At 50.5% G+C, this 26,092-nt stretch overlaps 1 protein-coding gene across 1 annotated transcript in view; it reads left to right on the forward strand.

Annotated features, from left to right (window-relative positions):
* DNER (delta/notch like EGF repeat containing) overlaps nt 1-26,092 on the forward strand; it is a 399,406-nt gene that overhangs the window by 169,024 nt on the left and 204,290 nt on the right.

Genomic DNA, 26,092 nt, shown 5'->3' on the forward strand with positions numbered 1-26,092 from the left:
ACTATCCTGAACCCTTTCAGGTCACACAAGTCAAAGGCACCATGGTCACTGCTCAAGATCACGGTCGCCAGGTCACAAGGAACGTGTCACATTTTAAAAAACTTTGTGACTATATCCCAGAAACAGACGAGGCAGATGGCGATGACGTCCTGCCGGGTCCCCAGAGCTCAGCAGTTCCAAGGGAGGATACCTCAGAGGACTCGGAAAGTTCATCTGGGACTGAGATGTCTCACCGCTATCCAGCGAGGGCAAATCGAAGACTGCCAGCCCACCTCTTGGACTATGTTCTGCAGTAAAAAAAAAAAAAAACCTTTGTACTAATGTGAATTTTTGAACCGTTATCCAGTTCTATTGTTGTTTTGTTTTGCGAGAAGAGGAGAGATGTGATGTTGTTACTACATCTGTGATTGGTTGGCTGTTATCCTTGTTTCAGTTTCTGCCTAGTAACGATGATGTAATGGGGAGGAGGGGACAAGGCAGGAGAAGGGAACGGAAGCAGGAGAATAAAAGTATGGCTGTTTAAACCTACCATCCAGCATCTCTGTGTGGCCTTCTGGAGTTCCTTTCGTCTGCATAACAACACCACACCGAGATAGAAACTTAAGTGAAAGGGAATAACCCCTTTAAATTGTATCGTTTCTTTAAAGTAAGGTTTCCTATGTGTGTACATGAGAAATAGCACAATCTCCATCCATTACATCCCCTGTATCCTGTATTTTCACCAGTATTCCCCTCTACAAGCTATGTTTTTTTAATTTGCAGTTGACTATGAGCCGGTAGGATGGGATTAGCTGCTATAATTTCTTCCATACACAGCATAGCACACAGAGAGCGATTTCCACACTTCATTCCGTAGTTAGCACACACTGAGAGTGTTACACTAGCGCCCGGACTGACTGGCGTGAGCGTGATTAGTGATCCCACTGTACCATGAACCGAGGAGTGCCTGGAGGGGCGTAACTAAATATCAACCCGATCCGACCAAGGTCGCACGGCGGCTTAGTCGACTCCGTGGACCAAGGAGGAACCGAGCAGAGGGATCAGGTGCGCCTCCAGGTCAGACCCCGGTCACAGTTGTTGACCCACACCGAGGAATGCAGGAACAGGCAGGTGGGTATTGGCAAGTACGGCTGGTATGCAGACGGGTGGGTACTGGCAAGTACGGCTGGTATGCAGACAGGTGGGTACTGGCAAGCACGGCTGGTATGCAGACAGGTGGGCACTGGCAAGCACTGCTGGTATGCAGACAGGTGGGCACTGGCAAGCACGGCTGGTATGCAGACAGGGAGATACTGGCAAGCACGGCTGGTATGCAGACAGGGAGATACTGGCAAGCACGGCTGGAGTGCAGACAGGGAGGTACTAGCAGGTTGGAGCACAGGCTGGATAGGGTCCAGTACAGACTGGGAGACAGGTACAGAGCCGCAGATGCGGTAGACAAGCAGAGTAAAGTGAAACCGCCGGAGGACAAGGCAGAGCAGAGAGGAACTGCTGGTGCGGTGAGCAAGCAGAGCGGAGCGAAAACCGCAGGTGCGGTGGGCAAGGCAGAGCAGAGAGAAACCGCAGGTGCGGTGGACAAGGCAGAGCAGAGCGGAACCGCCGGAGCGGTGGGCAAGGCAGAGCAGTGAGAAGCCGCCAGAGAGGTGGGCAAGGCAGAGCAGAGAGAAGCCGCCGGAGCGGTGGGCAAGTCAGAGCAGAGAGAAACCGCTGGTGCGGTGAGCAAGGCAGAGCAGAGAGAAACCGCCGGAGCGGTGGGCAAGGCAGAGCAGAGAGAAGCCGCCGGAGCGGTGGGTAAGGCAGAGCAGAGCGAAACCGCTGGAGCGGTGAGCAAGGCAGAGCAGAGAGAAACCGCCGGAGCGGTGGGTAAGGCAGAGCAGAGGGAAGCCACCGGAGCAGTGGGCAAGTCAGAGCAGAGAGGAGCCGCCGGAGTGGTGGGTAAGCCAGAGCAGAGAGAAGCCGCCGGAGCGGTGGGCAAGTCAGAGCAGAGAGAAACCGCCGGAGCGGTGGGTAAGGCAGAGCAGAGGGAAGCCGCCGGAGCGGTGGGCAAGTCAGAGTGGAGAGAAACCGCCGGAGCAGTGGGCAAGACAGAGCGGAGCAAAACCACAGGTGTTGTGGACAAGGCAGAGAGGACAGGGCTCTGTTCACATGGAACAGACAGGAAAATGCAGGAAGATGGCTAGAACACAGGAGGAAGATACGGAGGAAGGGAAAAGGGACAAGTAAAACCAGATACACACAAGGTACTTCATATGAAGTAGCGAGTGGACACAAAACTCACAAACAGAAGTACAGAGACAACGAGTTGGAGATAGGTGCAGGTTCAGATACTGCAGGAAAAGGGAAGGTATGGACATAGAGACAAACAGGTATCAGGCTAGGATACAGTTCAGACAGGAACTGCTACTGCAATGAGATACAAGAACGAGCCTGGGTATACAGTCCCCAGAGTGGCAGAAACAGGACAGGACCTGGCAATTCAGTAGCAAAGACTAACTGAGTGAAGGTGTTGCTCAGGCACCTCCTACTGGGTTGAGGGGGTTTAAATATCCAGTAACTCACAGCAATAGGCTGGAGACGCATTAGGGGTGCGCCCACAGCAGCTATAAGAATCAGGAAGTAACCGGGTCGCCGCCCTAAACAGTCAGTCAAGAGACATGCACATAGCATGAACTGGAGCAAGGTTTGTAGGCTGGACTGACAGGTAAGATTGCGGTCTTGCATAGTGGGAGGTGGTGCACTATGCAAGCACACCGCCAGGGATGTTACAGTACCCCCCCCTTTACGCCCCCTCTTCTTCAAGCCTGCAAGGGTCTTCTGCAGAAAATTTGGAGGCCAATCCTTCTCTTCAAGAGGATTACTTCTTCTGTCCATTAGAGGAAACGAAACTGATCTCATCATCTTGGTGACTAGGATGCTTCCTCCTATCAAGCCATCCTCAGCAACAGATGAAGTGGGTGAAGTACCAGGAACAGCACACAGGAAAGTCTCTCTCCATTTGTTATCAGATAGCACCCTGGTGGATTCAGGAGACAACTGGAGGTCCTCCGCCTGGTTGGAGGGGTGCAGAGACTCGGGTGTAACCACCGCCTTGACGTACACTTTGCCAAGCTTACTGGATGAAGTGGGCGGCGTACCAGGTACCGGGTGTAGGAAAGTCTCTCTACATTTGTTATCAGGTAGCACCCTGGTGGATTCAGGAGACAACTGGAGGTCCTTGGCCTGGTTGGAGGGGTGCAGAGACTCGGGGGTAACCACCGCCTTGACGTACACTTTGCCAAGCTTAATGGATGAAGTGGGCGAAGTTCCAGGTAGAGGGTGTAGGAAAGTCTCTCTTCCTTTGTTATAAGGTAGCACCCCAGAGAATTCAGGAGACAACTGGAGGTCCTCCGCCTGGTTGGAGGGGTGCAGAGACTCGGGGGTAAACACCGCCTTGATGGACGTAGGACCAGATTTATTAGAGACGGAGGGTCCTTGCTTTAGGACCATCTTCAGACTGGTTTCAGAGATGACATGTCTGTAAGGCGGGACGGTACCTGAAGCCAGATCATTGGTACAATCGTCGAGACTGTGTGGGGACATCGCCTCCGCTTCTCTTCCCTCGGAGACTTCAGCGCACAGCGAGTCAGCGACCAGCAGATCTGGTGAAGAAGAAGAAGAAACTGCTGACTGTCCTGAAGATGTGGGGACTTGATACCCCTTGTACCTCAGCAGTCCCCCAGGATACACCATGCAGGATCTCCAGACCTGAGCGGGCACTAGATCTCTCAGCTCTGGACGACCTGTGGGTAAGCCAGTCAGCACCTGGAATGTGAACTTCTTCATGTGTAATGCTCCAATCTGGAGCTTAATTTGTACAGACATATTTTGACTGTTTCTGAGTAGGGCTCGTCCTTCTGCTGACAATGCCCAAACCGGCTTCTGGAGTTGTTGGACGCGAATCAGACACCAACTCTTCAAGGCTTTAAGCCCGAAACTTCCGGTTAATCCGAGGCCTTCACTTGCCACGGAGACAGTCATGGTCATCTGTGGAGAGAAAACACTAACGCCAAGGGCAGCCTCTCCTACAGGCCTAATGTCTTGGGATTCTCCAACCTTCACTGGACAAAGACCGTCAGGGGGTCCCAAACCACCGCAGCGGGACCGCAATCCGATTTCGTGACTGAGTTCTGGCTTCTGCTTTGCCTGACGAACATAGTCATCCTTCATGGATTCTGTGCGGAAAGCTGCCTCTACAGGCTGGGGAACAGGAGGTCTTTGGGGAGGACAGAACCTGGAGTGACGGTTTACCTCTACGCCTTGCACGTCTGGGCTGCCTCTTGAGGTTGGGAAGAGAAGTATTCTGTGGAGCATAGTCATCCTGTGTGGATTCTGGGTGGGCAGCAGTCTCTTCGGGCTGGAGGACTGGTAGGCTACCTACACACATTACCCATCGGAGCTGCTCCAGGATATTGGGAAGGGAAGCTTTAGCAGAGGCTTCAGGATTAGGGTCATCGAAGACCATTAGAAAGGCCACCAGGAAGGTCTGCAGGTCAAAGACGATAGGATCCCATGCTTCCCATAGGGGGGTGATCCATTTCAAGGCGTCACCCGCTAGGTAGGACATCATAAATGACACTTTAACCCGATCGGTAGGAAAATAGTGAGCATAGAACTTGAAATGCAGCATGCATTGCTCCACAAATGCACGGCTTCGTTTTGGATCCCCATAGTACCGTGGTGGATCCGCAGCAACGAGTGCTGATAGATCCATTTGGGCTGATGCGTAAATCACCTGGGCCATAGCTTGAGAAAAAAAATTTTCTTGGTGCACCTATTGGCCAGACAAGGATTCAAAATTTCTCTGAGAGCGAAAGGCCGTGGGGCTCAACGGGAACCATGGCCTGAGCAAACTGTTACTCTCACGCCCGGACTGACTGGCGAGTGCGTGATTAGTGATCCCACTGTACCATGAACCGAGGAGTGCCTGGAGGGGCGTAACTAAGTGTCAACCCGATCCGACCAAGGTCGCACAGCGGCTTAGTCGACTCCGTGGACCAAGGAGGAACCGAGCAGAGGGACCAAGTGCGATTCCAGGTCAGACCCCGGTCAAAGTTGTTGACCCACACCGGGGAATGCAGGAACAGGCAGGTTAGACTGGCATACAGGCAGGTGAGTATTGGCAAGTACGGCTGGTATGCAGACAGGTGGGTACTGGCAAGTATGGCTGGTATGCAGACAGGTGGGTACTGGCAAGCACGGCTGGTATGCAGACAGGTGGGCACTGGCAAGCACAGCTGGTATGCAGACAGGGAGATACTGGCAAGCACGGCTGGAGTGCAGACAGGGAGGTACTAGCAGGTTGGAGCACAGGCTGGATAGGGTCCAGTACAGACTGGGAGACAGGTACAGAGCCGCAGATGCGGTAGACAAGCAGAGTAAAGCGAAACCGCCGGAGCGGAGTACAAGGCAGAACAGAGAGGAACTGCTGGTGCGGTGAGCAAGCAGAGCGGAGCGAAATCCGCAGGTGCGGTGGGCAAGGCAGAGCAGAGTGGAACCGCCGGAGCGGTGGACAAGGCAGAGCAGAGAGAAACCGCAGGTGCGGTGGACAAGGCAGAGCAGAGCGGAACCGCCGGAGCGGTGGGCAAGGCAGAGCAGTGAGAAGCCGCCAGAGCGGTGGGCAAGGCAGAGCAGAGAGAAGCCGCCGGAACGGTGGGCAAGTCAGAGCAGAGAGAAACCGCTGGTGCGGTGAGCAAGGCAGAGCAGAGAGAAACCGCCGGAGCGGTGGGCAAGGCAGAGCAGAGAGAAGCCGCTGGAGCGGTGGGCAAGGCAGAGCAGAGAGAAACTGCTGGAGCGATGAGCAAGGCAGAGCAGAGAGAAACCGCCGGAGTGGTGGGTAAGGCAGAGCATAGGGAAGCCGCCGGAGCGGTGGGCAAGTCAGAGCAGAGAGGAGCCGCCGGAGCGGTGGGTAAGGCAGAGCAGAGAGAATCTGCTGGAGCGGTGGGCAAGTCAGAGCAGAGAGAAACCGCCGGAGCGGTGGGTAAGGCAGAGCAGAGGGAAGTCGCCGGAGCGGTGGGCAAGTCAGAGCGGAGAGAAACCGCCGAAACGATGGGCAAGACAGAGCGGAGCGAAACCGCAGGTGTTGTGGACAAGGCAGAGAGGACAGGGCTCTGTTCACATGGAACAGACAGGAAAAGGCAGGAAGATGGCTAGAACACAGGAGGAAGATACGGAGGAAGGGAAAAGGGACAAGCAGAACCAGATACACACAAGGTACTTCACATGAAGTAGCGAGTGGACACAAAACTCACAAACAGAAGTACAGAGACAACGAGTTGGAGTTAGGTGCAGGTTCAGATACTGCAGGAAAAGGGAAGGTACGGACATAGAGACAAACAGGTAACAGGCTAGGATACAGTTCAGACAGGAACTGCTACTGCAATGAGATACAAGAACGAGCCTGGGTATACAGCCCCCAGAGTGGTGGAAACAGACTAGAAGTCAGAGATAACAGGTCTGGGTATGCAGCCCCCAGAATGGTGGAAACAGACTAGAAGCAGGACAGGACCTGGCAATTCAGTAGCAAAGACTAACTGAGTGAAGGTGTTGCTCAGTCACCTCCTACTGGGTGGAGGGGGTTTAAATATCCAGTGACTCACAGCAATAGGCTGGAGACGCATTAGGGGTGCGCCCACAGCAGCTATAAGAATCAGGAAGTAACCGGGCCGCTGCCCTAAACAGTCAGTCAAGAGACATGCACATAGCATGAACTGGAACAAGGTTTGTAGGCTGGACTGACAGGTAAGATTGCGGTCTTGCATAGTAGGAGGTGGTGCACTATGCAAGCACGCCGCCAGGGATGTTACAGAGAGAAGCAGCAGCTCAGCATGGAGTACAATATCCAGCCATCCTGAACTGTATAGATGTGAATCCACCTCTGCTGAGAGGTAAAGGTCTTGTTAGCATTTCTCTGACTCACTCTGCTTGCTTTCTCTCCCTGCTCCCCCCTCTCACTGTATATTATAACAGGAGGCATAACCTGGTACATACAGCACAACCAAAATGAAGTATTGGAGGGAAAAGGATGAATCAAAGAGAGAAACCTCTGTATATTCAATTATAAATTCCTTAATATACATATGAAACACCTCCAAAACAGCACAGAGAGGGATTTAACCATATAAATATACTTTATTGAAAAATAATTTAATTCACAAAAAAACACTTAGATGTAAATAATAGGGGTGAGATTTGGGGGAGGAACAGCTAAAAGAAGAAAGGGCAGGATATAGTTGGTAAAGAGACCTACATCCCCTACATCACACTCAATGAGTGATGAGTGTCAGCATAATCTGCCAGCCGAATAATATGGTATTAATCAAGGAAGCTATATATAGATGGAAACAGATATTTGTGTATATATATCATGAACTGTTGTACCGATATCCAGGCACAGACCCAACCACAAGGGTCTCGATCAGTAAACCATAGAAAAATGCTCCATGTGAAAGATGTATAGGCTAATAATGTGGATGCCTAATACAGGAATATAAATATACCACAGTAGTCTGTTGTCTAAATAGACAGAACATGAAGGCTAATCATTTAAACTATGGGCTGTAAGTGCAATGGGAAAACATAAACACCTCACCATCAGTTCAATGCTGATGATATTAAGTCTCCATTACCTTGAGTCATGCTGGGAAGATATATGACGGCGTGGGAGGAAAATGCTGGGGATGTACAACAGCCTCGACGCTTGTTTCGCCTTGAAGCGGCTTCGTCAGGCTTCGCGTTTTGCCTCCTGATGAAGCCACTTCCGGTGAAAAAAAATTAAGGTCTGTATTCCTGTGTGCATTTGGAAACATTAATCTGGCTTTTTATGTTTCTTTTGGAGTAGTGGCCTCTTGCTGGCTGAGTGGCCTTTCAGCCGTGGTTGATACAGTACCCATTTCACTGTGGGTATTGACACAATCTTACCAGCTTCTGCCATCATCTTCACAAGGTCTTTTGCTTTTGTCCTTGGGTTGATATGCACTTGTCGGACCAAAGCACGTTCATCTCTGGGACACAGAACCAGTCTCCTTCCTGAGCGGTATGATGGCTGGACATTCCAATCTTGTTTGTTCTTGTGTATAATTGTTTGTGCAGATGAACGAGGCACCTTCAGATATCTTGAAATTGTATCCAAGGATGATCTAGACTTGTGCAAGTCCACAATTCTCTTCCTAATATATTGGCTGATTTCTTTAGACTTTCCCATGATGCTACACAAAGAAGCGGTGTGTTTCAGGTGTGCATTAAAATACATCCACAGGTGTGTCTCTAATTATTATTATTATTATTTATTATTATAGCGCCATTTATTCCATGGCACTTTACATGTGAAAAAGGGGGTATAATACAAGAACAATTTCAATAATCTTGAACACAATGTGACAGCGACTGGTACAGGCGGAGCGAGGACCCTGCCCGCGAGGGCTCACAATCTACGAGGGATGGGTGAGGATACAGTAGGTGAGGGTAGAGCTGGTCGTGCAGTGGTATGGTGGAGCGGTGGTTACTGCAGGTTGTAGGCTTGTCCGAAGAGGTGGGTCTTCAGGTTCCTTTTGAAGGTTTCCACGGTAGGCGAGAGTCTGATACCTTGGGGTAGAGAGTTCCAGAGTAGGGCGGAAGCACGGGAGAAATCTTGTATACGGTTGTGGGAGGAGAAGATAAGAGGGGAGTAGAGCAGGAGATCTTGTGAGGATCGGAGGTTGCGTGCAGGTATGTAACGGGAGACTAGGTCGGAGATATATGGAGGAGACAGGTTGTGAATGGCTTTGTATGTCATGGTTAGGGTTTTGAACTGGAGTCTCTGGGCAATGGGGAGCCAGTGAAGAGATTGACAGAGAGGAGAGGCCGGGGAATAGCGGGGGGACAGGTTGATTAGTCGAGCAGCAGAGTTTATGATAGATTGGAGGGGTGCGAGAGTGTTAGAGGGGAGGCCACAGAGCAGGAGGTTGCAGTAGTCAAGGCGGGAGATGATGAGGGCGTGCACTAGTGTTTTTGCAGATTCATGGTTTAGGAATGTGCGGATCCGGGAGATATTTTTAAGTTGGAGTCGGCAGGAAGTGGAAAGGGCTTGGATATGTGGTTTGAAGGAGAGTTCCGAGTCCAGGGTTACCCCGAGGCAGCGAGCTTGAGTGACTGGGGAGAGTGGGCAGCCATTGACTATGATGGATAGGTCAGTTGGGAGGGTTGAATGAGATGGCGGAAAGATGATGAATTCTGTTTTGTCCATGTTAAGTTTTAGAAATCTAGCAGAGAAGAAGGATGAAATAGCAGACAGACATTGTGGGATTTTGGTTAATACGGAGGTGATATCGGGTCCAGAGAGGTAGATCTGTGTGTCATCAGCATAGAGGTGATAATGAAAGCCATGAGACTCTATGAGCTGTCCCAGGCCTAAGGTGTAGATGGAGAAGAGCAGGCGTCCTAGAACTGAACCTTGGGGGACACCGACAGATAGGGGGCGAGATGAAGAGGTGGTGTGTGAGTGGGAGACACTGAATGTCCGGTCTGTTAGGTATGAGGAGATCCAGGATAGGGCCAAGTCTGTGATGCCGAGAGATGAGAGAGTCTGTAGTAAGAGGGAATGGTCCACTGTGTCAAAGGCAGATGACAGGTCTAGGAGGAGGAGGACAGAGTAGTGTCGCTTAGATTTGGCGGTTAGTAGGTCGTTTGTGACTTTAGTCAGTGCAGTTTCAGTAGAATGGTGCGGTCGGAAACCAGATTGTAGACGGTCAAAGAGGGAGCAGGAGGAGAGGTGGGAGGACAGTTCAGAATGGACATGTTGTTCCAGTAGTTTTGAGGCATAGGGGAGAAGTGATATGGGGCGATAGCTAGACACAGAGGATGGGTCAAGGGAGGGCTTTTTGAGGATGGGTGTGATTGAGGCATGTTTGAAACATGAGGGGAAGACACCAGTTGTTAGTGACAAGTTGAAGAGGTGGGCTAGGGCTGGGATGAAGATAGTGGTAAGGTTTGGGATGAGGTGGGACGGGATTGGGTCAAGTTTACAGGTGGTGAGGTGTGATTTGGAGAGTAAGGAGGAAAGTTGATCTTCAGAAATGGTGGAGAATGTAGTTTTGGAGGAGGAGGGTTGGGTAGGTGTGGGGAGGGGCTGTGGGGGCTTTAGGCAAAAGCTTTGTCTGATGGTGTCAATCTTCTGCTTGAAGAATGAGGCAAAGTCTTCGGCTGAAATAAGAGGAGAGGGAGGAGGCACTGGGGGACGGAGGAGAGAATTTAAGGTGTTGAATAGTTGTTTGGGGTTGTGGGACAGGGAGGATATGAGAGATGTGAAGTATGTTTGTTTTGCTGCAGTGAGTGTGGACTTGAAGGTAGTGAGGGACTGTTTGAATGCGATGAAGTGCTCATGGGAGTGGGACCTTTTCCATCTACGTTCAGCAGCCCTGGAGGCCTGTCGCAGTTCTTTAGTTAGGCTGGTGTGCCAGGGTTGTCTGTTGATTGTGCGAGTCTTGGTATGCATGAGGGGGGCGACCGAATCGAGAGCTGCAGCTGTTGTGGTGTTGTATAAAGTGGCAGCAGCATCTGCATCATGTAAGGAACTAATGTCTGTAAGAGGGAGGAGGGATTCAGAGAGAGAGTGTAGGTCAAGGTGTTTGAGATTTCTACGAGGGTATTCAAGTTTGTGGAGTGGGGATTGTTGCCCCGGGGAGGAGAGAGAAGAGAATGTGAGTAGGTTGTGGTCAGAGAGAGGGAGAGGTGAGTTAGAGAGGTTAGATAGGGAACAGAGGCGGGTGAAGATGAGGTCCAGCGTGTGGCCGTCTTTGTGGGTGGGTGTGGAAGACCACTGGGTAAGACCAAAGGAGGAAGTGAGGGATAGAAGCTTAGAGGCAGCTGAGAGGGAAGTATCAATGGGGATGTTAAAGTCACCCATGAGGATAGTGGGGATGTCAACAGAGAGTAAATGAAGTAGCCAGGTGGTGAAGTGGTCAAAGAAAGTGGTGGCTGATCCTGGGGGGCGGTAGATGACAGCCAGTTGGAGGTTGGAGGGGGAGTAGATGCGCACACAGTGCACTTCAAAAGACGGGAGAGTAATTGCGGGCGGCAGTGGGATCTGGGTGAAGGAGCAGTTTTCTGAGAGGAGGAAACCTATTCCTCCACCGTGCTTGCCGTTGGGGCGGGGGGGTATGGGAGAGGTGGAATCCGCCATACGAAAGTGCAGCAGGAGAGGTTGTGTCGGAGGGGGTGAGCCGTTTTGCTGCAGTGAGTGTGGACTTGAAGGTAGTGAGGGACTGTTTGAATGCGATGAAGTGCTCATGGGAGTGGGACCTTTTCCATCTACGTTCAGCAGCCCTGGAGGCCCGTCGCAGTTCTTTAGTTAGGCTGGTGTGCCAGGGTTGTCTGTTGATTGTGCGAGTCTTGGTATGCATGAGGGGGGCGACCGAATCGAGAGCTGCAGCTGTTGTGGTGTTGTATAAAGTGGCAGCAGCATCTGCATCATGTAAGGAACTAATGTCTGTAAGAGGGAGGAGGGATTCAGAGAGAGAGTGTAGGTCAAGGTGTTTGAGATTTCTACGAGGGTATTCAAGTTTGTGGAGTGGGGATTGTTGCCCCGGGGAGGAGAGAGAAGAGAATGTGAGTAGGTTGTGGTCAGAGAGAGGGAGAGGTGAGTTAGAGAGGTTAGATAGGGAACAGAGGCGGGTGAAGATGAGGTCCAGCGTGTGGCCGTCTTTGTGGGTGGGTGTGGAAGACCACTGGGTAAGACCAAAGGAGGAAGTGAAGGATAGAAGCTTAGAGGCAGCTGAGAGGGAAGTATCAATGGGGATGTTAAAGTCGCCCATGAGGATAGTGGGGATGTCAACAGAGAGGAAATGAAGTAGCCAGGTGGTGAAGTGGTCAAAGAAAGTGGTGGCTGATCCTGGGGGGCGGTAGATGACAGCCAGTTGGAGGTTGGAGGGGGAGTAGATGCACACACAGTGGAAGTGAACTCAGAAGTTGCTAAAAAAACTATCAGAAGCTTCCAAACACATGACATCATCATATGGGCAGTCCAGAATTGTTTAAAGGCATAGTAATCTTAGTGTATGTAAACTTTTGACTTTGCAATAAGTAATAAAAATGCCTTAGAACATTCGCGCTCTCTCTCATTACTCTGGCATTTGGCAAATATTAAAAATTATGGTAATTGACGTAAAACGGGAAAGGTTTATTCTGATTTCATGCCAGATATTGAGAAAAACATACACTATAGAAAAAGACACATATGTATGTAAACTTCTGGTTTCAACTGTAAGTATATGTTGCAGGAGCAGGTCCTGGTGGAAATGTGACACTGAGGAAATTATACAACCAATGTGTGTGAACATAACCGAACAATAATTAGAATTGGTTATGACAGTGAACATATCCTGTAAAGGATTCCCTTGTAGTATCACATAGTATTTATTTACTCTGATTAAAGTGCAGAAAAGCTAAGGTATCTTCTACTTCACGCTCTATTCGACACGCCAACACATTCTATGGTGAGAAAACCACGTTAATGATAGAATTTTTGAGTAGTGTTGAGTCAGTTGTGTTACTTTCTGCAAAACAACAAATGCATTACCATTGTCTGTAAATGAGGGTGTTCCAGAGCCGTATTAACCCCGTGGCTTTTAGGTTTCTCTGGCACTTCAATCTTTCACTGACTCCCAATTGTAAGAAAGTCTGCTGACCTCTTTTTGCAAATCACAATCATTCTTCATTTTCTTTTCTCCTGTGAAATCTTCTGCTTGTACATGTTGGCTGTCATTTGGAGCGGTTAAGTACTCGCGATAAAGCTCACAACTGTGCTCCTTATGATGTTGTAATAAGGGAGGAGGTGGCCTGGTGTCACACCGCTGACACTAGTGTGATATTTGTCCGATGTGATGAATGTATATGTAGCACCCTGAGGATTCGGCTGCTACAGGGGTATTGCACCTCAACCCAGAGGTGTGATATTCCACTCCCGGGTAAGGATGGAGCGTGGAACTGAGCTCGGTAGGCTGCATGCACTACACACATCCCATTTCCGAGGAGCAGACCGACGGTACTCCCACTTAGAAATGTGCAGGTACGACCGAGTCTGTTCCTGGCTGGAGTGGGAGGGGGGTGGTACATCCCAAGTAGTGTAGGGGCAGATAGGGGGAGCAGCCTGGGTAAAGATAGGAGCTCATTGGGTGCTGGTCACCTGAGCTCACACATAGAGGGTGTATATAAGGTGGGCACCATCAGAGATCAGGGTCAGTCTGTCAGAGTCAGAGGAAGAGGAGCAGAGAAGCCCTAGAGAGAGAGAGAGAGGAGAAAGAAGGAAAGACCCAGAGAGGGGACAAAGAGAGGACTCTGAGAGCCCAAATTCAAGCTACGGGTGAAGAGTCGGCATCAGGGTACCGGAACCCAAGCTGGTGGGGGCAAAAACACACCCCAGCCAGAGACCGGAGGCCGTGGGCAGCGTCTGCCACGGCCACCCACCACATCCACCACGAAGGCATACCACGTGGAGGGTCAGGGAACCCAAGGCCAAGGGTCACCCAACAGAAGGCCCGAGGGAGCTGGACCTGGGTGGATCAATAGTGGGGACGGCCAGAGAAAGGACAGAAGGAGAGCTCAGGGTCACGCTCCGGACTCGCTTGGGGGTTGGCTGGATCCAGGACCTGGTGGACGCAGCACGGCTCGGGAGGTCACTTGAAGCTGGAGTGACCGGAACATCAGCAGTGAGTAAATACCCTGAACTGCACAACCCGACTCTGTCGTCCTTTAACACCTATGCTGCACCACCACAACCCCCATCCTCTGCACCTGACCCCCTGAGGCTATACCCCACCCGTTGGGGGTTATACCACCAAAAGCTGCACCAACACCATCAGCCTCAGCGGACCCTGCTGCAGCGGCGGCCATAGTGACCGCAATACAACGGGTGGCGTAGTCGACAATAAAGAACTTAATAACATCTGTAGGACTGCCACATACAACTGAGTTTGACACCCTGGGCACGGACCGGGTCACAGCCACTCGGAAGACTACAACTCCCATCTGATCCGGCTCCGGATATTCCCCCTAAAGAATATGGCCCAGGGGGCGCGTCAACTTTGGCGTAGTCGGCAGGATTACGTGCCCGCAACACCCGGGTACTGCGTGCCTGAAGAAAAGAACGAGTTTACCTCAAAAAGAAGTCTCCTGCCGGTTCCGGAGGGTCCCCGCCATCGGACCCCATCACCAGTCAATTCCCGCCGGTTGTCCGCCATTAACAGCGTTTTCCCGCCATCTGCAGAGTTTCCCGCCACTGGGAAGCGATTCCCGCCATTTCCAAAGGTTTCCCGCCTTGGAAGAGCGGACGCCATTATGGGCGTGCCAGAGGATGGCAAGAGGCCACCTCCCATCGTGGGCCAGGACCGAAAATGGCGCCAAAAGTGGAAACCGCCCCCACCAACAGAGACTGTGATGCTAGAGGTGTCTGTCAGCGTGAAAGAACAGCCCCTGGAGCTGACAGTCACCAAGTGGCCCCGGGACCGCCCTCGAAGTGGGAGGAGACGAAAGGAGAGAACAAAGATGGGTGCCGCCTGGAGCAGTCTAGAGCGAGCGCACCCGGAGGCAAGAAGCCTGGAGAAGAATATCGGAGGAGCTTACCCGGAGATGGCGAGAAAGCAGAGCAGCACCGGCCCGTTGGCCAGGAGCCTGCTAGAAACAGAGGAGGGAGAGCAGAGCAGCACCGGCCCGCTGGCCAGGAGCCTGCTGGAAGCAACTGTAGAAGAGCAGAGCAGCACCGACCCGTTGGTCAGGAGCCTGCTGGAAACAACGACCCCACTAGGCCTAGTGGAGGTCCTAGCACAGCTCCCCCGAGACCGGGAGTGTGCGCAGACCGCTCTGGAGGGCCTCGCAAGGAGGATGGCCCGGGTGCAGCGAGAGACGTTGGCGCAGTGGAGCCGTGAGATGGCCCAGCAGACCGAGACCTGTCAGCGGAGCACGCCACCCGAGACGAGGAGACAGACCGCCTCTGAGGATGGCGCAGGAGGAATGAAGGCCGGAGACGGCGCCGAGAAGGGAGCCGAACGAGTGGAGGCAGGTAAAGGGGACGTCTATACCCCAAACCGGGAAACCGCGAACCTGCCCCAGCTCCCCGTCGCAGAGCCCGAAGTCTATCCTGCCGTGCCCGTCGCTGCAACGTCACCGCCGCAGACTAGGCCTCAAACGGGAGCCGCGACCCCTGTGACGTCACACGCCTCGATCCCGGGCGTGACCAAGCAGGAAGTACCACCAGCCTGGTCGCAAGGCCTAGTACCCCCGGGCGCCGCAATACCAACAGCGCCCCCTACCTCCGCGGAGCCCCCGGTCTGGTCGCAGGGCCAAGTAGCCCAGGGCGCCGCCGTCCTTACGGTGCCCTTCACCTTCCAGATACCCCAGGCCTGGCCGCAAGGCCCGGGCAACCCGGGCGCTAACACCACCGCGCCCATAAGACCAAGAGTGCCGCATCTGGGAGAGGACCTGTACGCCCAGCACACGTGCCCGGATGGGCAGCCATTTATATGGCCACCGGAGTTCCACCATCCCCGACTCCGGAGAGAGAGACCCCTGGATGAACCCCTGATCCCGGCTCCAAAGCCCGTAAAGAGGATCTCGCCCCCGCTAGCAGAAGCGCAGTTCGAGTGGGACCCCACCGGAGAAGATCTCATAGGGTTCACTCAAGAGACTCGGGCAGCTGCAGCGGAGCGTGCTGAGTGCTGCCGCCAACAGCTCGAGGACTTTGAGAGGGAGCGGAGAGAGAGGCGGGTCCGGGAACAGCAAGCTCAAGTAAGGAGCGCGGAGCAGAAGAGCCGGGCCAGGAGAGACCCCCGTGCAGCGCATAGTCCCCGCACCACCGGGACTGTGATAAAGTTTAATATGCAGCATGGGTGGGGCTTCATCCGAGACCACCGCACCCTAGGCGACGTCTTCGTGACCAGGAGAGACGTTGAGTCCCACCTACCGGAGGGACACAGTAGTCGTGACCTTTACATCGGGGACGAGGTCACCTTCACCCGGCACAAGTGTGCCAAAGGACCCTACGCCCTCCATGTGCATCGTCTGACGGAGGAAGAGCTGCGGTGTGAGGAGGAAGAACAAGAGGACCCGGACGGGTCTGAAACTAGAGCCAAAGGTAACAATAAAGAAAGAGCAGGAGGACGCCGTCGTTAAGTACAGCGAAGCAGGAGCTGTATATAGTTGCCCGTCGGGGCACCATAAACTGAAACTGTTGCTGTTGCTAATATAGTCCCCGTTGGGACCAGCAAGTGTGAACTGTTACCCGTTTAACCCCTAAATCCCACTGACCGAGGACTGAGAGCGGTCATTCCTCCCCAATACCTGGCCGAGGACTGAGAGCGGCCATATCCCTGTATATAGTTGCGCGTCCTAAAGCGCCCCTTACCGGTTTTATAGGAAAACCAGTTTTCCAGAGAGACTGTCGCACTTTACCCGGTCACACGTTGCACAGTGACCGGAGGAGGAGCCAGAGGCGACGAGAATGTTTTATTTGCTAATATATGTTGTTTTATATGTTTATGCAAAAATTTGTATGTTTTTGGTGTTATGTCTTACAGCCCTAGGACGTGCTGTGATTTACCAGGGGGGAATGTAGCACCCTGAGGATTCGGCTGCTACAGGGGTATTGCACCTCAACCCAGAGGTGTGATATTCCACTCCCGGGTAAGGATGGAGCGTGGAACTGAGCTCGGTAGGCTGCATGCACTACACACATCCCATTTCCGAGGAGCAGACCGACGGTACTCCCACTTAGAAATGTGCAGGTACGACCGAGTCTGTTCCTGGCTGGAGTGGGAGGGGGGTGGTACATCCCAAGTAGTGTAGGGGCAGATAGGGGGAGCAGCCTGGGTAAAGATAGGAGCTCATTGGGTGCTGGTCACCTGAGCTCACACATAGAGGGTGTATATAAGGTGGGCACCATCAGAGATCAGGGTCAGTCTGTCAGAGTCAGAGGAAGAGGAGCAGAGAAGCCCTAGAGAGAGAGAGAGAGGAGAAAGAAGGAAAGACCCAGAGAGGGGACAAAGAGAGGACTCTGAGAGCCCAAATTCAAGCTACGGGTGAAGAGTCGGCATCAGGGTACCGGAACCCAAGCTGGTGGGGGCAAAAACACACCCCAGCCAGAGACCGGAGGCCGTGGGCAGCGTCTGCCACGGCCACCCACCACATCCACCACGAAGGCATACCACGTGGAGGGTCAGGGAACCCAAGGCCAAGGGTCACCCAACAGAAGGCCCGAGGGAGCTGGACCTGGGTGGATCAATAGTGGGGACGGCCAGAGAAAGGACAGAAGGAGAGCTCAGGGTCACGCTCCGGACTCGCTTGGGGGTTGGCTGGATCCAGGACCTGGTGGACGCAGCACGGCTCGGGAGGTCACTTGAAGCTGGAGTGACCGGAACATCAGCAGTGAGTAAATACCCTGAACTGCACAACCCGACTCTGTCGTCCTTTAACACCTATGCTGCACCACCACAACCCCCATCCTCTGCACCTGACCCCCTGAGGCTATACCCCACCCGTTGGGGGTTATACCACCAAAAGCTGCACCAACACCATCAGCCTCAGCGGACCCTGCTGCAGCGGCGGCCATAGTGACCGCAATACAACGGGTGGCGTAGTCGACAATAAAGAACTTAATAACATCTGTAGGACTGCCACATACAACTGAGTTTGACACCCTGGGCACGGACCGGGTCACAGCCACTCGGAAGACTACAACTCCCATCTGATCCGGCTCCGGATATTCCCCCTAAAGAATATGGCCCAGGGGGCGCGTCATATATGTACACGTATTGCTGTGGCACAGGCGCAATGTGCCTTCGGGCATTGGAGTCCTAGGGCACAGGTAGCCGAGTCTAAGCAAAAAAAGCAAACAAAGATGTTACCCTATGGTCCTCAGGCTTCATCCTAGTCAGTCTAATTAATAGTACAGCCGTGGGTTGTTTAGTCCCTTTTGGGGGTGAAACTTGTATCTCACATATCACAGATGTCACGGAGGAAGTGTTCTTGTTACACACAGTAATCAATGGCCACGCTTTTTCTTCCACAAGTAAAATAATCTCTGGTTTAAGTGGGCACCAATATTTTAGCTGATATTGTGATACTGAGGATAAAAAAATGTGGCGCCCTGCTCCGCACAGGTGCCACAGAACCCAGAAGGGTGCATGGATGGACTTCCCCACAAGAGGCCCTCACAAATTCACACACCTCCACCCTACCACCTCAGACCAGCAGAGGGAGCCCGTTAGGGATATATATAGGGAGAGTGGAGCCAGGCAGCTCAGTTTTTAGTGACTAGTCTCTCAGTCAGAGAGAGCGTATGCTGGCACTTAGACCAGTGAAGAGGCAGCACGCTGGCTGCTGTGCTTAGGCGAGCCAAGGCCTACAGCACGAGTGGAAGCCTAGTGAGGGCCCTGAGTGTGGCCGAAGGCGAGAGGAGAAGGAAGAAGTAGCGAGGGGGCAAAGGAGCATACCAGGCTCACCCCGAGATATATACCGGACACCGGGTCCGCGCCTACGGGGTCCCTTTATACCCAGTAGGGACCACCGGACACCTGGAGGACTACAGGTCCCAGGGTTACCAAACGCTGACTACAGTACCAGGGCTAGGAGTCATGGAGGCCCCAGCGTCCAGGGAGAGTGATCTCCAAGAGAAAGCCCTACCACCAGGTCAGCAGGTGCAAGAGAGAGACAGTAACCAAGCTAGGCCTAGCTCCAGGCAGGTCAGAAGCTTAGTGAGTAAAGCCACGGATCAGGAGGCCCTATACCCGCTCACTGGGGAGAGTCCAAAAGTGCACCCTTCGTCCGGAGTACCCTGGACCGTGCCTGCAGCATCACCAGTAAAGGTACTGAAGCTTACCCCCGTGTGAGTGTCCGTCTTTCCTCCGGGACCGTCCTGCCGTCTCTCACCAGCATCCACCATCTACACCTACACTGCCCTGAGGCCCGCTCCACCTGTGGGGAGCCGTCCTAACAAAGCTGCCCAAACACCTGCCTCAGAGGACTGTCGCAGTGCTGGTAGTCCTTACCAGACACCACAGGTGGCGTCTCGAACTTATTACAAACACTATAAATCCCCTGTAAATCATCCCCCTTTTTATTGACCGCCCTGGACCACGGACCGGGCCAGCCACCGTGATATCACCCCCATCATCTACCGGCCCAGCACCGGGTACCCCACGGCCCAGGGGGCGCGTCAAAAACAACGTATTTTCTGTCTAGAAATCAATATATCATAGAGGCTTTTATGTGAGATCAGAACTTAAAGGACTTGAAGAGTAACCATCATTTAATTTTTCTTAAATAAATCATTAGTTCACATCAAAGGGAATCTGTCACCAGGTTTTTGCTATGTAATCTGAGGACAGCAGGAGATAGCGGTTAAAACACAACATTTAAAAATGTGTCACATGTCCGACTGAGTGCTGTTGTTTACTTAGACTGAAAATTTTATCACATTGTGATTGTCATTGTCCAACTACAGAAGCTACAACAGCTTGTGCCTGGTAATCTGACTCCTCCCCCTCCTGTGATAAGCAGCTCACTGTCTACAGAGAATGTACACACAGAGCCTGGTGTGGGCGGGGTTAGTTTCCTCAGCTCTGCTGCATTCTACATCTAAATACTCTAAGTGATACATCGTTGGATTCACCGTCTCTTTGTCTACATCGTATTGCTCTCTGATGAGGTGGCAAGAACCTGTTGACAGATTCCCTTTAAAATAAGAAACTGTGTAATATATCTTACCAGAGAAATCTGCTTCTTGCTCCTATATGAAGAAGGGAGGAGCTCTGCCTCTAGCTCCTCCCTCTTCTCACCTCTCCAATACATAGAATCTACAGCTATCATCTCCTATCTCAGTAATGCAACTATCTGTCTTTACTGAATACAGATTTTATCCGGCAATAGAAAATTTTGAGAATGAATTATCAATCCTGAAGGAAAGAGAAGCAGGTTTCTTTGATAATATTTATTTCAGAGGTTTTTTTTTTATGTCCATGTGTACTATTGATTTATGAGATAAAAAATAAAATGATTGTTACTCTTTAACCCCTTTCTAGCCCCGGGCGTACTAATACGTATCTGCGCCCTGGGACTTAAGAGCCAGATACGTATTAATACGTCATGGCGATTTCGCCCGCACACAGGTGCTGACACCCAGTACTATGTGCAAAGGGCGGTCCTGCACCGCTCCCTGCAAATTAACCCCCGAAGTGCTGCGATCGAAGTCAATCGCAGCATTTCGGAGGTAAGCGCCAGTACTCACCTCTTCCCCGGCGTCCCGCTCTGTCTGAGGCCGAGTCCAGAGGTTGTCATGGTGACCCGGATGTCTTCATGACAACATCCGGGTCACCAGACTGCAGGAAGATACTTTGATCATGCGCAGTGCACGATCAAAGTATCTTCTGCTTTCAGCGCTGACAGGCTGCATATAGCATAGGGATGATGTTGCATTCCTATGCTATACAGCCGATCAGACTGTAAAAAGTGAAAGTCCCATAGTGGGACAAAGTGTAAAAAGTAGGAAAACTGTCAAAAAGTGAAAAAAATATAAAAAAAAATTGTAAAAATAAAAAAAAAATCCCCAAAAAATAAAAATATAATGTACCCATCAATAAATATTATTATGAAAAAAAAGTACACATATTTGTTATCGCCGCTTCCGGAACGACCTGTTCTATAAAAGTATCCCACTAGTTAACCCCTTTATTGAACACAGTAAAAAAAAATAAAAAACTAAGCAAAAAACGATGCTTTATCATCATACCACCAAACAAAAAATGGAATAACACGCTATCAAAAAGATGAATGTAAATACAAATGGTATCGCTGAAAACGTCATCTTGTCCCGCAAAAAACAAGCTGCCATACAGCTCCATCAGCCAAAAAATAAAAAAATTATAGCTCTCAGAATAAAGCGATGCAAATAAAATTATTTTTTCTATAAAATAGTTTTTATTGTGTAAAATCGCCAAAACATAAAAAACGATATAAATGTGGTACCACTGTAAACGGCTGACCTGAAGAATAAAGCTACCTTATAAATTTCACCACACGCGAAATGGCATAAAGAAAAACAAAAAAATCAGAATAGAAAGCGATCAAAAAATGTCACATGCCTGAAAATGGTACCAATAAAAACATCAACTCGTCAATCAAAAAACAAGCTGTCACATAACTCTGTCGGCCGAAATATGGAAAAATTATAGCTCTCAAAATATGGCGATGCAAAAAATAGTCTTTGCAAAAAAAAAAGCGTCTTTTAGTGTGTGACAGCTGCTAGGGTTGTGTTATGTTTAGAGTTGTGCTAGGGTTAGGGTTAGGGTTGTGCTAGGGTTATGGTTGTGCTAGGGTTAGGGTAGGATTAGGGTTAGAGTTGTGCTAGGGTTAGGGTTGTGCTAGGGTTGTGTTAGACTGTGTGCCCACGATGCGTTTTTTAAGCGTTTCCACAGCTGCTATTCCGCTGCAGAAACGCTTAAAAAACGCTTGGTAGAAGGCCTGCCATGTTCCCCAATGATAATCCGCATGTGCTGTGCACATGCTGCGGAAATCTCCGCTGCGGATTATCATTGTGGAAAAAAACGCGGCACTACCAATTATTTTGTGGAAGCGCTGCGTTTTCGCCGCCATTGACTTGCATTGGAATGCTTGGATTCCGCATCACTGCATCTGTACATGCGGAATCCAAGCGATTCAATGTGCGGATTTTACCCGGGTCTGGAGGAGAGGAAACTCTCCTCCGGACCCGGGTACCATAGAACCTGTAAAAAAAAGAATAAAATAAAAAATATTATATTTACCTTCTGATGGCCCCCGGTGTCTTTGTCTTCGCTTGCCAGTGGTCCTTCAGTGTACCGCGAGCTGCCGGCAAGCCAGGACGGATCGAATAAAGACTCTGGGGGCCATCAGAAGGTAAGTATAGATTTATTTTTTAACATTCTTTACGGTCACACTATATAAATCCATGCCGTTTGCATGGATTTATATAGTGTGACCAAGTTGTCAAGCACTTTCCAAGTGATGCTAAAATCACTTGGAAAGCGCTTGTCAACCCGCATGCGGAAATGCATGTGAAGAACGCTTCACTTCCGCTTGTCCCTGGCAGGAAAAACGCATGTACAATCCGCATGTACAATCCACATGTACAATCCGCATGTACAATCCGCATGTACAATCCGCATGCGTTTTTTCTGCCAGGGAGATGCAGAAACGCTCAGGAAAAAATCCAGAGCATTTCTGCATCATGGGCACATAGCCTTAGGGTTGTGCTAGGGTTAGGGTTGCACTAGGGTTGTGAAAAAAATGACGATATGGCGACTAGTGTTGAGCGCAAGTGCTCGCTACTTGAGTTTGCATCGGGTGCTCGGGTATGCACCGAGTATCGGGGGTGCTGGAGTGACATGCTCGAGTCTCCGCCCCCTATGCTTCACTGCCCAAAAAAACCTTGCAGGAATTGCCTGTCATGTGACGCGCCCCCTGGGCCAGTGCTGTTTGGGGATACCCGGAACCGGATCAGATGGGGGTTGTAGTCTCCGAGTGGCGGCGACCCGGTCCGTGCCCAGGGTGTCAAACTCAGTGTGTGGCAGTCTTTACAGATGTTGTTAAATGTTCTTTAGTGTCGACTACGCCACCCGTTGATTTGCGGTCAAAAGGCCGCCGCTGCAGAAGGGTCCGCTGAGGCTGGTGGTATGTGTGCAGCTGTGGTAGTATAACCCCCAACGGGAGGGGTATAGCCTCAGGGGGTCAGATGTAGAGGATGGTGGTTGTGAAGGTGCAGGAGAGCTAAGCAAGAAGACTCAGAGTCGGGCTGTGTAGTTCAGGGGTTTTTACTTACGGGTGTTCTTATGGTCACTCTGGCCTGAAGCGACCACCCGAGCCGTGCTGCGTCCACCAGGTCCTGGACTCGGCCAACCCCCAAGCAATTCTGGAGCGTGGTCCTGAGCTCCTGTCTGACTTTCCCTCTCTTCTGGCCGTTCTCACCAGGGATCCACTTATGTCCGGCTCCCTCGGGTCTCTTGGTGGGTACACCTCTTCTGGGTTCCCTGACCCTATACTTGGTATGCCTTCCTAGTGGATTTAGTGAGGGTCGTGGCAGATCCTGCCCACGACCTCCGGTTCCTGGCTAAGGTGTGCTTTTCTCTCTGCCAGCTTGGGATCCGGTACCCTGGGTGCCAACCCTTCACCCTGCTGTTTGTATTCTGGGGTCTTGGGGTTCCTTCTTCTTCTCTCTGGGTCCTTCTGACTCCTCTCTCTCTCTCAGACTTGGCCTTGGAGCTGGGCCCAGCCGGAACCACAACTCCCTGTCAGCCCTTCTGGCTGAGCTTCTCTGCTCTGCTCCTCAGGCTAAACTCTGACAGACTGACTCACTCTACAAAAGACCCTGTCCTAAGATGGTGCCCACCTTATATACTCCCTCTATGTGTGAGCTCAGGTGACCAGCACCCAATGAGCTCCTAGCATTACCCAGACTGCTCCCCCTATCTGCCCCTACACTACTGGGATGTTCCACCCCCCTCCCACTCCAGCCAGGGACAGACGCTGTCGTACCTGCACATAAACTGGTGGGAGTACCGTTGATCTGTCCCCCGGAAATGGGATGTATGTAGTGCATGCAGCCTACTAGCTCAGTTCCACACTCCATCCTTACCCGGGAGTGGAATACCACACCTCTGGAGTGAGGTGCGATACCCCTGTAGCAGCCGAGTCCTCAGGGTGCTACACATGCACAAGTGATCCCCGCATGTTCTATTTTGGGTGTCTAAGAACTGTGAAACATGTGGGGCAGGAACTCAAGCATGTCACTCGAGCACCCGCGATACATGGTGCATTCTCGAGTACCCGATGCAAACTCAAGTAGCGAGCACTTGCCCTCAAGACTAATGACAACTTATTCATTATGATGACCTAATGTTATCAATTTCTGTGTTGTACCTTTGAGTTCAAAATGTTCACTATACCCCTTGATAAAATCCTTAAAGGGTCTAGTTTCCAAAATGGGGTCACTTGTGGGGGGTTTCCACTATTTAGGCACATCAGGGGGCTCTCCAAACATGACATTGCGTCCGCTCTCAATTCCAGCCAATTTTGCGTTCAAAAAGTCACACTTCTCTTCTGAACTCTGCTGTGCGCCCAAACAGTGTATTTTCCGTACATATGGAGTATCGGCGTACTCAGAAGAAATTGCACAAAAGTTTTTGGGGTCCATTTTCTCATCTTAAAGTTGTGAAAATAAAAAATTTGGGGCTAAAACATCATTTTTATGGAAAAAGTTTGATTTTTTTATTTTCACAGCTCCATGTTATAAACTTCTGTGAAGCACCTGGGGGTTCAGGGGGCTCACCACACCTCTAGATAAGTTCCCTGAGGGGTCTAGTTTCCAAAATGGTGTCACTTGTGGGGGGTTTCCACTGTTTAGGCACATCAGGATTAGTGTTGAGCGAGTATGTTCTATTAACCCTTTCGCCGAGTATGCTCGGGCCGAGCTCCGAGTATTTATAGCTGCTCGGTGATATGGTTGAATCGCTCCCGTGTGCATGATTTGCATCTGTTTGACAGTTTTATTACATGTGAGGAATGTCTATTTCTTACACATTCCTCACATGTAATAAAGCTGTCAAACAGTTGCAAATCATGTACACGGGAGTGATTCAACCATATCACCGAGCAGCTGTAAATACTCGGAGCTCAGCCCGAGCATACTCGGAACAGAACATAATCGCTCAACACTAATCAGGAGCTCTCCAAACACAACATGGCATCCGCTAATTATTCAAGCAAATTTTACATTCGAAAAGTCAAATGGCGCTCCTTCCCTTCCGAACCCTGCTGTGCGAACAGTGGTTTTCCCCCAGATATGGGGTATCGGTGTGCTCAGGAAGAATTGCACAACACATTTTGTGGTCCATTTCCTAATACCCTTGCAAAAATAAAAAAATTAGGGTGCAAAGTAAAATTTTTGTGAAAAAATTTAAATGTTAATTTTTTTCTTCCACATTCCAAAAATTCCTGTGAAGCACCTGAAGGGTTAATAAACTTCTTGAATGTGGTTTTGAGCACCTTGAGGGGTGCAGTTTTTAGAATGGTGTCACTTTTGGTATTTTCTGTCATGAAGGCCCCTCAAAATCGCTTCAAATGTGATGTGGTCCCTAAAAAAATGGTTGTGTAAATTTTGTTGGAAAAATGAGAACTCGCTGGTCAATTTTTAACCCTTATAACTTCCTAACAAAAAAAATTTTGGTTCCAAAACTGTGCTGATGTAAAGTAGACAAATGGGAAATGTTATTTATTAACTATTTTGTGTGACATATCTCTCTGATTTAAGAGCATGGAAATTCAAAGTTTGAAAATAACAAAATTTTTGCCAAATTTCCGTTTTTTTCACAAATAAACGCAAGTGATATTGAAGAAATTTTACCACTATCATGAAGTACAATATGTCACGAAAAACAATCTCAGAATCATTGGGATCCGTTGAAGCGGATCCCACTGATTAAGTGGGGTAATTACCTCATAAAGTGACAGTGGTCAGAATTGTAAAAATTGGCCTGGTCATTAACGTGCAAACCACCCTCGGGGGTAAAGGGGTTAAAGAGGTTGTCTCAACTTGTTAGATGTATAAAATTGCAAAGTGCTTGTAAAAACAAACTGCTTATCAAAAAATACTCTCCATTCTCAAGAACAGAGGGATCTTATAATTCTATAGTGTAAAGCTTGTTGCCTAGGTTTCCCGCCACCTCTGCAGTCTGTCATTGTTGTACAGCAGAGGTCCCCAGCCTGTGACTTGGGAGCCCATAATGTGTTGCTCAAAGCGGTCTGCCAGCTTAGTACTTTATCATTAGTTTTATCAAACCACTATGAAGAGCAGGTCCTCAGATAGTGACTTTTGTGAGTGGTCCTGCACAGAAGAGCAGATCTGGATGCGCATAATGGTGGAGAGCTGAGAATAAATATAGTAAACTGGAGATAGTATGATACTGCAAAGTTAGAAGTGTGCTTGACCTGAGTGCGATAATATGGTGAATGTGCCTGATGCAAGAATACAGAAACAGGGTAAAAAGGGAACCTCTGGACT

Source organism: Phyllobates terribilis, unplaced genomic scaffold (assembly GCF_046119375.1).
Source record: "Phyllobates terribilis strain yellow unplaced genomic scaffold, ASM4611937v1 Scaffold_3__8_contigs__length_932513732, whole genome shotgun sequence".
NCBI classification, from domain to species: Eukaryota; Metazoa; Chordata; class Amphibia; order Anura; family Dendrobatidae; genus Phyllobates; species Phyllobates terribilis.